A 12,582-nucleotide genomic window follows, 5' to 3' on the forward strand; every position below is an offset into this window, starting at 1 on the left:
CCTCCCCCCCCCCCCCCAAGACTCACTCAGGCCTCTACATTTATCCTTTCAACCACATCTTCTGGATTAGTTAATGCAAGATTGAGGATTTTATTAGTCCTCCCATCTTGCTTGTTTTGTCCTCTGATTGCATTCTGTTTTACGTAGATTGTGAGCTTTCTGGGCAGGGACTGTCCTCTTTGTTATGTGTCTGTACTATACCTAGGGCAATTGGGCCCTAATCCTTTATGGGGGTTCCTAGGTACTATCATATTACAAATAATAATAGAGAGTCCTGCTCCCTTACCTCTTTGACTCTCACATTGTACCTCTCAAGTCTAGCCAACATGCAGCTATAATGTCATCTGCTTTACCTCTCAATCATTCACATCACCCCTTTCGTAGAATCTCGGTGTTGGGATTCTCTCCAGCACCTTTTCCACTCAGCTTATCCAGAACACCTAGTGCAGTTCTGGGGAAACACTTCATCCAGTTCTCTGGAATCCAAAAGCTCAGTTGAACTCCAGCTCATCACTTAGATTACTTTATTAGACATATAAATGCTCTATGTCCATGCTGGCCAATCCCAGATGCTGGGGGTTTAGGTACAGGGTGATACCACAGTTCCAAACCATTTCATAAACTACACTGTTTATATACAGTTTTTGATAGATACTAATATCTAGACTTCTTAACTTTTATTGGTCTGGACATCATATGGATCTTGTAAGGATCAATTGCTTTGCAAATCATGTAAGGACTAATTGCTTATGTCCTCACCTTATCTACATTTCAAACTTATAATTTCAGGGTCTTTCCACTTATTTCAACTATCCAGAAAAAACAGTCTTCAGCACACAGCCTGTCACACCCTTGTTTACGGTTTAAGCTATATGCCAATCTATGCCTATACCCTGCACTCCTTTACATCTTTGTGTGTCATGTTCAAAACTCACATCTTCACCTTCAAGACTTTGGACAGCTGCACCCCAAGCTACATCTCCTCTCTAGTTGCCCCCTGCTCTTGTGGTCTAGCATTCTGCACAGCTGGTATAGGTCACCTGAACACGTCACCTTCTTCGCCCATGAAGAACTCCATGTCCTTTCTTAGCTGACCTCAATTTCTGGGACAGCCCCTTTACCCCATGCGACCTGTCTCTTCTCCTTCAAATCCCTCCTCAAAACTCACCTCTTCCAGTTAGCTTTCTTTGCTGACTTCCACACTGTCCCCAAATTTTAATAGAGTAAGCTATTTTTGAAAAACATCTAGAGGCTGTAACCAGATATTTATGTAACAATAAGTACATCTTGTGATCTTTGGTTGTTGCAATCATCTTTCTCTCATGCCCTTTTACCCACCTTTTGTTTATTGTCACCACTTGCTTTGTTAACTTTGATTTAGACTGTAAGATCCTCTAGGCAGAGACCTGTCATTTCCATTTGTCTTTGAAATGCCTTGTGCATTAAAGCACTGTACAAATACAGTGCAATGCAAAGAAGCAGGTATGTGCCATGTCCACAAATGTGCTGCCTGACCTGCTTCTTATTTAGTATGTTCCAATTTATATCTGACTAGTTAAGATCTATCGATACTATCCTCCTGTTTTCAAAGGCCCTTCTAATTTCACTTAATGAGACAGCTAAAAAGCACAATCATAACTGCCTTTTTTAACCTACGAATGTTACAAGTAACATCTTGGATTACGATAAATGAAAGAAATTAAAGAATTTTTTTTCAGATTGTTTACTCTTGCACGACAGTACTTTATGTCTTGTCAGTTTTACTCTTTCTGCTGAACAGTCAGTTTCCTATATATTTATGTGGCTTTTTCAAACAGCCAAAGAGGACAGAAAAAACATTTATATATAAAAAAAAGTCAGCCCACATTAAGTTACATCTTTAGTTGTCTGACCACTGTATTATCATGAGTGTAATTAGTCCATTTGGAGTGAATTTGGGACAAGGGTATTTACAAGGAGGTACAACCCCAGGCATCACTGTGGGTTACTATTCATTCATTTCAATGGCAGTCCCTTAAAAACTAAAAGCTGTAGCTCACTCTGGATCAGAAACAACTTCAAAACCACAACACAGTTGCCTATGGAGTATGGCATGGAGCCATGTGCCACCTTTGGGAAAGGCATCTTTCACAGCTCTATTTCTTTGTAACCTTATTGCCATTGAAAGGTAATGACAAATGCTATGAAATGGGAGAACAAACAGCAACCAGACCATGCCATTCCAGAGACTATATTGTGCCATTCATTTTTCAGCAGAACTTCCCATTGAATTCAATGATAAAGGAGTTCTGGTTTGAAAAAAAGAAAAGATTACTAGCAATGTGGCCTCTGTCATTAATTTGTGTGTTTTTCAATGCTGGTATAAATTGAAACAGGTGAATTTATCATAAAAGTTAATTGTGGGTTCAAAAATGTTTTACATTATTTCTTGACACCATTATTAACTTTCTGCATGTCTCTTAGTTATTTATAACCAAGACATTATGCAAGCAGTTGCACACACTGGCTCAGACATCATGCAGAGTGTATTATGTTCTGCTAGGGTTAAATTTGTAGTGAGCGGCAGGTGCCTATCGAATCTGCAAAATTCCTTGATTGATTTTTCATACAAAATTTCCATGGAGAATAAATTTTATCTAAGATGTAGTTGGGCTTCTTTTGAGGAATTTCTAATTTGAGGGCTGCATACTACTAAGGTTTACAGTTGGGAATTGAGGAACACAGCCATTCTGTTTTGAATATACTGCAAGGAGTTTTCAGATTGACCTTGAATAATATATATCCCATCCAACTCGATGTCCTTTTGGGGGGATAATTAAAGGTGTATCAGCATTTTAGGAACAGGGCACACAATTCTATCTTCCTAGTTATTTCTAATTCACTCATCACCATCTTATCATTAGATTTTTGTAACAGAGGAAGTGTTAGAAATAACCTTGTTATGAAACTTTGCAAGTACACTTTTGATACAATTGCTATATTACTAATATATTTTTATGCATGCCATTTTTGTCCTAATTAATAACACAGATAAAGAACAAAATCATTTGTTTTAACAGCAACATATAAAAGCATTTGGGTAAATATAATTAATATTCTTGTCTAAAATACCTTTTACTCAGTTATTGATGACTCTATATAGCCACTGAGTAAGTCAAATTACTATGTATTATAGAAGCAATAGGTTCCTTCAATCTTTGGTATTATTGTTCTATAAGAGCCACCTAGGACCATTAAGAAGCTGCCACAGATACAGCAAAAAAGCCATAAGTCATCTACGTGTTAACCACATTAAATATCTTCTATAATTCTGGGACATCCTGTTTACTTACTAAGCTAAAAATTAGATCTAGAATCATGGGATTATTGTCAGGAAAAATGTAAATGAAATCTATGGAAAATCTAAAAGAATGACCATATGAAACAAATCAAAACTCTGCTTTGGCTGTCTGAATTTTTATATGTTTTTTTTTTTTTAATAGGAAACTTCACTCATCCATATTTGTCTTTTACAAAGCATTATGAATTGAGGACTACAACTCCATAAAATTTATATTTTGTCATCTGGTTTGACTGGTGAAATTGTGTTATTGAGAAGGATTCTGAGATCACATTAGCCAGAAAAGAATAATGCACTAACCCACTGGAAGAACAATACATGTTCTTATCTACACAGGCAGGCAATCAATTTTCTAGTGCATATATCAATATAGGCTAGAAATCCACTATTGGCAGATCAGGTGGATGAGGTCCTGATACTGGCTTTACCAGCAATGATTACCACGGTAAAACTGGTGGACTAAAAAAACCAAAACAACGAAACAACCCAGTAGTTCCCTTAACATCACTATGAGTGAATTCTGTAATAAGATAATGGAAACTCTTCCCTCAAATGTACACACACTACGTATACTCTATTTTAAAATTAAAATCTGAGGAAATACATCATTTTAACACCTTGTACACAATAAAAACAAGGACTGGAAACAAGGAGGCAGACCCTCAGCTAGGACTTCAATGGAGCTCTAGCCATTCACACCAGCTGAGAATCTAGCCCAGGAAGTAGTAGGCATCTCATAGGAGAGCTCATTCCCACTGGATTTCCAGTCTAGTTTTGCAGACACAACCAGACCTCCTGAGTGTTCGCTATTTGGGGAGGGTTAATGAAAGAGGTGCGACTCCTCCCAACCTCCTGCCCTCCCCCTTGATGAAACAAATTCCTGTGCAGAGGCACAAGCCCTGTATGCCACTTAACTCTCACTAAAAAAAGAAGAACAGGAGTACTTGTGGCACCTTAGAGACTAACAAATTTATTAGAGCATAAGCTTTCGTGGACTACAGCCACTGAAGTCCAGGGCTGCAATGCTGGCCCCAATGAAGTCAATGGCAAAACTCCCATTGACTCCTTGGGGCCAAGATTTCACTCCAGGACTTTGGTGGTGCAGAGCCTTGTGCTGGTCCTCTGCACAGGGTAAAATTTCACCCTTGCAGCCCAGGCAGTCCCATGGTGCTGACCCAACCTGTTCCCACCCATGCCTGGTGCAATTTTCTTGGGCTGCTCCCGAGGACATAAAGGAAACAGCAGAGAGACTGGGGAAGCAGCCTGGTAATGGAACTCTATGAAAGCCTTGGGGAAAGGCACATTTAGCACTGCAATTCTGACCTAAAAGAGTATTTGATTAGGTGAAAAATATTAATTCCCATTCAGTAGGTATGTTGATATGAACACACAAATAACTGCATACAGCACATTAACAGTGGCTGCACATTTATTGCAGTAAGGAAATGCAAACCATATATACTGTAATGTTATCATACAATTGTAGGTATACGTGGCAAAAAAAGCTATTAATTATAGCCCTAATTCTTCATTGTGTTCTGCCAGTCACATGCCATTGTAACCCCATTATAGTCATAAGACAGGTATAAGAATGGAAAATCAGGACCTGAAACCCCCGCAGATCGAATAAGATTTAATGAACCAAACAGAATTTCTAAACTTTTAAGGGATGCCAATCACTAATGTAGGCAATTTTCAAATGATCAGAGTAAAGAATAGCCCTGTGTGTAATTTGAATAGCAGAGCTGTGTGAACTATTCAACTCAACCCACAAAAGTATTTGAAATTAGCGCTGGTTCAATTTTGAACTGCATCTGTGAAACAGCAGTGATTAACTTGAATTTTTTTTTTCACGTTTATGAACTGTTCATAGATTTCTTTTCTTTTTTGGCTCTGTGTCAATATCCATTAACTCTTTTAGGCCATTGATTGTGCAGTTCACATTTGAAACTGACTCACTGAGGTGATATGGGAATGTCACCTGGCGCCTGATTTCTCTACTGCCATGAGACTTGTAGAATCATTTACATCTGTGCAAAATAACTGTAACATGGGTGTAAAATGACACCAAATAATTCCCTGCTCACAGAGGTGATGGCAGTTTACACCTAATTTACACTCACTTTCCTCAGGTGTAAATGACTACACAAGCTGCAAAGAAGTGGAAAATTTGGCCCATGGCATTTCTCCAGTGTCCTTGATTTGCTGGTCTTATTCCAAGTGATCAAAATGGCAGCTTGGCTTTATAACCATTTACATTTGGCTGCTTATGCTTTGTCTACAGAGCAAGTTTTTAAACTGATTTAGTTAAACCAGTGGAAACCACCGTGAAGATATTCTAGTTTGTGTGTGTCTTATTTTGACTTAGCTTGAGTGGATTTAAACCACTCTTAAACCAAAATAAGAGCATACATACACAGAGGTGGCGAGTTGCATGGGCCTGTGGTGTGGGGGCCCGGCTCCACCAATGTTTGGAGCCAGGTCTCTCCCCCAGCCCTGTCTGCCGCCCCCACACGCTCCCTCCCACTGCTGCCTACAACACAAGAGCGGTGCCGGCAGCAAGCTGAGACAGCTGCTGCACCAGCAGAGGGAGGAGGCGCACACATAATTGGACCCCTCTCCTCCTCCGCACCCACCAGGAGCTGATGCCGAGGGGACTTCTGGGAGTCTGGACCTTACCTGAGCAGCTGCTGGGGCTTGGGTGAGTATCCTACCATGTGATCTGCGCCCCCTCCCCACAGCCACCACTCCTGCCCCACGCTGGGCAAGGGGCAGCCCCATCCCATGTGAGGCTACGGTGAGGGGCAGCAGGTTCCAGCAGGGGAGGAGGCCACATTGATGGCAGCCACCTCCCTGCCCTCCCCCACCACAGGGGAGGTGAGGGGGCTTTCTGGACCTGAGAAAGTCCTGGGCCCTAGGAGCACGTGCAGTGATGGTGCCAGGTTTGTGTGCTGCCGGGGAGTGGGGCCCCTGCCCCAGAGCTCACTGCTGCCGGCGGGGAGAGGGCTGGGGGGACTGTGGAGTCCTCTACTCTGGCCCCTAAACTCCTCATCCCAACCCCACCCCACCCCAGAGCCTGCATCCCCAGCCAGAGCCCTCACCACCTTGCACCCAACCCACTGCCCCACCCTGAGCCCCTCACCCCCGGTCCCACCCCACAACCCTCACCCTCACACCCCAACAGCCTTTTGCACCTGATAAATCAGTTTAGTTAAAACTGTGCAACTTTCTTGCATGGACAAGACCTTAGAGGCTATGTTTTAGTTGAGCTCCCTTATCCAGCTGAAAAAATCTGGAAGGAAAAAAGTATTCTTCTATCTCCTGTCTATTGACCTGAACATTTATTACCTCATGCAGTTTCTCTGGGTACCGACTTATTTTCTATTTCTGTCAATATATAGGAAACTTTACTAATAATACCGGTGATTTTTATCTACCATCAAAATGAGGCATAGTATACTTTTCCTAGACAGAGAGCTACACAATTCTTCTTCAGTTCCCCTAGTTAGTGAGTAGTTGACTTAGTATTATCATTTAATATGCTACCTGGCATCATTGTCAGAGACAAAGAGGCTTCAGTTCCCAGTTTGTTTGAACACCTACAGTGCCAGTTACTATACAAGCGCGCCCTTGAGTCGCATTTTTGTTTTTGTGTTGCTGGACAGCAGTTGTATCTGGCTGATCTATATTCAGAAAATAATCTTTACATAGTTGAGTGGGTCTGTTCAATTTTCCTTTTTAGCTTCTTTTACTCCATTCTCTGAACATCTGCAATAGCCTGCTGTCAAGGCTGGCTTAGCTGCTGCGGCCTATTATTTTATAAAACTTTGATTTGGCTTCTCCTCTCTGGTCTTGACTTGTGTGTGTACAGTTCAAAGGTTAGATTCATTAACACTTTGGCTACACGGGAACAACAGGGGAATGCTGAGATCTCACAGATAATGCCTAGGAGTTTGCAATGAAGGACCACCGCAAATCAAGAGCCCGTACACATGTGAGCACACACATGAGATTTCTGCATTCGTGTGAATTTGAATGTGGGATTTTGCCTATGTGCAACGTAGGTGTGTGATGCGGGATGAGAGAGGGTTTGCACAGCTCTAGTGAAGAGTTAACACACGAGACTAGAACTAAAATGAGGCAATAACAGCAGTGTTTTATTTCTCTCTCATGGGAGACGGCTTAAGGATCAATTTAAATTGACGTAGTTACTATACAGCACACTACATCCTAATATGTACTTCCAATCCTCACATTCTTGTCAGGGGTGAAAAAAATAAGAAATTCCATTCAATAATCAATTGAAAGGGGAAAAAAACAGTATCAAGTACTAAAATATGGAATTAGGGCTGAGTAACTAGCCTGAGGCTATATTTTGTACTGAACGTTATTTTTCAAGAGTTCTAAGGGTTTTAAAAGAAGCTTGCAAAATGCCACAGGAGAAATGAAGTCTTCTTAAGCTTTACCTTGTTTTGCCAGTGCTTTCATAATACTTGTTTATGTTTTAAAAGGGAGGGGGTGGAATGTCCAGTGAGGTGGAACGGTTATTGACCAGATTGATCATGGGAACAAATCTGCTGGTGGTAACCTTGTTTAATGATATGTTGCTGGGCTCAGCACCTTGCTGAGGCTGTGATTCCTCACCGGCTGGGCCCGCATGATGGATCACGGTAGGAGGCTGATGGTGCAATCACTCACTGGCAGCCACTGACACCTGCACCAGTCTGACACCCGTCCCCTCTGGATGTATCAGCCAGCCTGTTCAGCCTATTGGGAGAGACAACTATTCCACCCAAACAGCAAACAAAAGTTCTTTATCTACCTTGCAACTTCTTTTGTAGGACGTTTCCTTCTCCTTTTTATTCCATTTTATTCCAGTTCAATTGGCAATTCAGTCATTTCCTCCCATCCCCCATTCAAAGTCACAGTAAACTTTACGGTGGAGAGAGACGAACAAACAAGTCCAAATATCTATCTTAGCCAAAAATTAACTCACAAATGTACAAAAGTGATACTGTCCCAGTCTCTGGCTAGCTATGTTTTTCCACTAGACATAATATGAAGGCACTTAAATTCTGTATACACCATTATTTAAAGAAGAAAACTACTCTTCAGTCATTTGTATTCCATACACTCACATTACCACCTCCCAATTAAAAATTATAATGGAAAAATGTGCCATAACCACCTTGTTGTAGACTATTTGCTTTATTTTACATTCTTAAGAAAAATGAAGAGATGGATCTATTGAACATTATTTTGGATTCCATGTCTTAATACAGTATTCAGAGATAAAATTACAATCAAACTAAAATCAGTTGTATAGATGTGTTATATATAATATACAACAAATATTTTCAATGATTTTCTTCTAGAGACCCTTCATGGACATTTACAGGGTTGACAAGCTCTTAAAAAAACAATACAATAGGAAGGCAGTCCATTATAAGTATAGAAAATAGTTAGGATATAGGTAGGGTTACCAGGCGTCCTGTTTTCGACTGGAACACCTGGTCGAAAAGGAACTCTGGTGGCTCCGGTCAGGCCGGTAAAAGTCCGGTCGGCGGCACAGCGGGGCTTAGGGTGACCAGATGAGAGACGTGAAATATCGAGACGTGAAATATCGAGACGTGGGGAGGGGGGGGCCAGTGGAGCAAAAAAAAACCAAAACCCAAGAGCCAGAGGCGGAGGAAAAAACAAAAACAAGAGCTGCTGGAGCATAAGAAAAATTGGTGGGGGCTGAGCACCGCCCCCCCACCAGCTTGCCTTCGCTCCGCCTCCGCCTCAGTTCCCCTAGTTAGGGGTGGGGCAAGGGTGGGAATTTGGGGAGGGATCCAATGGGGGAAGAAGAGGGCGGAGTCGGGGCGGGGGGCACGAGCCCCCTCCGCCTTTGCGCTGGATGGCAAAATATCGGGACAATTCACGTCCCAACCGATGGGACAAACAAGTAAATATCGGGACAGTCCCGATAAAATCAGGACGTCTGGTCACCCTCGTGCAGCTCCTGGAAGTGGCCGGCATGGCTGACTCCTAGGTGCAGGGACGGCCACGGGGGCTCCATGCTCTGGCCCCACTCCGAGCGCCGGCTCCACAGCTCCCACTCCTGGCCAATGGGAGCTGCAGGGGGCGGCACGTGCAGGCTCAGGCAGCATGCAGAGCCCCCAGCCCCTCCGCCTAGGAGCCAGACATGCTGGTTGCTTCTAGGGGCCACATGGAGCCAGGGCAGGCAGGGAGCCTGCCTTAGCCCCGCTGTGCCGTCAACTGGGAGCCACCTGAAGTAAGCGCTGCCTGGCTGGAGCCCACCCCGCAAACCCTCCGCCCCAGGTTGGAACCCTCTCTCACACACTAACTCCCTCCCAGAACCCGCACCCCAACACCCTGTCCCAGCCCTGAGCCCCCCTCCTGGAGTCCGCACCCCACATCCCCTCCCACACCCCAACCCCCTACCCCAGGCCTGAGTCCCCTCCTGCACCCAAACTCCCTCCAGGAGCCTGCACTCCCTCCCACACCCCAGAGCCCCCTCCTGCACTCCAAACCCCTCTCTGGCCCCACCCCTGACCCCACACCCCTGGCCTGAGCCCACACCCCCTCCTACACCCTAACTCCCTGCCCCAGCCCTGAGCCTGCTCCTGCACCCTGAACCCCTTATTTCTGGCCTCACCCTGGAGCCCACACCCCCAGCCGGAGCCTTCATTCCCTCCCACACCCCAACCCCCTGCCCGAGCCCGTTGAAAGTGAATGAAGGTGGGAGAGAGCAAGTGGTGGGGGGGGAGTGAAGGGAGGGGAGGCCTCGGAGAAGGTGGGGGGCCAAGGACAAGGCAAGGGTGTTCAGTTTTGTACTATTAGAAAGTTGGCAACCCTAGATATAGGATATTTTTACCAGGCATTTTCCAAATCTGAAATTGTATATAAAGGCTTTTTCATTCGTTTAGATTACAAATCTGAAGTAAGCATCAGTTAAGAATGGGAAGTCCAGTTGAACTTCAATATGTTTCTTAAGTGTGCATTAAGCAGTCTCACAATACATAGCTAACACATGTCTCTGCAAGTGACTATAAATTCAAAACTGTAATACACAGGACTAGAAGGAGCTGCACCACCCATCACAATTAGTTGGATTGAGCTCTTCACCAACGGAGACCATAGGCTGCTAATCAATGGTATAAGGGATACCTAACACTGACCCAGTTTTTCTGGAAAATGAGACCGTTATTTTCTGAAGTTTGCTATATTACCTATGCTAGCTCTGGGAGAGATCCTGTAACCCTTATTCATGTGAGCTGTCCCCAAGCTGTCCTGCAACCTTTACTCTCATGAGTTGTCCCATGCGAGTAGATTACAGGATTGTGGTGAGCCTTCGCCTGTAAAAGTGGTAGCCATAATAACTTGATTTAAAAGCACTTGATCCAAGTCTTATTCTTTTCACTGGTAACTCCATGTAGTTTATATATAACCTTTGTGTGCACACTCACACTATATCCCAGATAGTTTTGAAGTGAGCACTAATATCCCATTGAGACTTGGTGTTTGGGTCGCCACTTGTATTAGCCAATAAAGGGTAAAAATACAAAACTACATTTTTTCATCGTAACCATTTTTTAAAAATATCTTTTCTCCTGACTTTTTTTATATTTCCTTTAATGAGTTATGAGTAATCAAAAATCTATATTTTTGAGTCACTATTGAAACGAACACGACCTATAGACATATACTCACCCACACAGAAAAGTATGACTGGGTATCAGTTCACTCGATAACCATACCCCAACTCTTCCTCCTCCTTCTGGGATGGCAATCACAGTATGCAGCTGCTATGACAATGAAAATGCTTTTCCAGCTGCAGCATCTGGCTATTTGGCAGACTCATTTAGTAGTTGTGTTGGCAGCACTTGATTTGCCTCTGGGTATATCATATGTTTATAAAGGTAACGGACTGTCAACCTACACTCATTCTGTGTGCGCGCACCTCATCTTTGTGTATGGGTCCTTTTCTTATTTGCATTTCTTTATGGAAAATAAGCATCAAACCTAGAGAGAAAAATCACCTACTGAGTTTATGATAATCAAAGAAGTTCTCTCTTACCCATGAACACAACGGTGTCACCTAAATTTAGCCATCTTATTCTCAGTAAATATCTGTTTTATTTGTAATAAAGATAATTCACAAGACAAAAATTCTCTGTTGTACAACAAAACTGCATATATATATGCAGCACTTAATTTATATAGGTGTGTGTGTGTGTGTGTGCGTGTCATTTCTCTGTGAATAAGACCCTTAATGCAGTGATAGCATAATAAATGGAAGGGGACATTTTTCATGTTACAGTAATAAATGAGATGTTAAAGGAATATCCTGATTCGTGAGCATTTTGTAACTACTGCTTGTTGTTTTGTGGCAACCCTAAAGCAGGGCTCACTGAATTAGCTATGACGTACTATTAAAGAGTGGTGTTAAAAAATGCTTACTACTGTAAATGTAGCTTCTTTACATTTTAACATCCTTTGGTATAACACACTAGCAAACACAATGTTTAAGCAATTAAATAGTCTGTCTTGATTTACTCTTTTGCAGCATTTTGGAATACTTTTCTGCTAATCGGAGGAGGGGAGGAGAGATTATTTTTAAATGATCTTGCACTACTGACCTTATATTTTAAAGGTAACAGAGAACATTACTTATCTACCTACACAGATGTATACATTAGTGTATAGGTCAGTAATTTGTTACATTTCTGCACCACTGAAAAAAACTCTGAGATAAAATGTCCCTCTTCCCTAAATGCTTTTCATGGAAAAAACATGCAACTTTCAAAACCACACAGTCCATGGGTGGGTAGCAATGAGCTTTATTCATATGTTTTGTAGCCTCTGAAATTCATTCCAAATAATTTCAATGTGGAAACATAATGGTGAGGGTCCTCAAAGTATAAATATCATGAACTAAGTTTTAATTCATTTAGGTTTACTTAACATTGCTTTTTACAAGCAAAAAAAATCCAAATATAAGCTACAAGTATGTTTTAGGGAAGGCAGTTTGTGGTAGAAATTCTGATTTTTGGAACGCTTTATATAATTAGAAGAAACAGACTGAGCACTTAATTTATTTTTTTATATTTTGAGGCAGTTTTGCATACAAAAAATAAAATGGGGGAAAGGAGGGGAGATAAATAAGGGGCCATTGATTGGTATCTAAGATTTGTCTCTACCAGCAATACTATCAATCCAATGTAAAGATTAATTCA

This window comes from Malaclemys terrapin, chromosome 3, assembly GCF_027887155.1.
Source record: "Malaclemys terrapin pileata isolate rMalTer1 chromosome 3, rMalTer1.hap1, whole genome shotgun sequence".
Lineage (NCBI taxonomy): Eukaryota > Metazoa > Chordata > Testudines > Emydidae > Malaclemys > Malaclemys terrapin.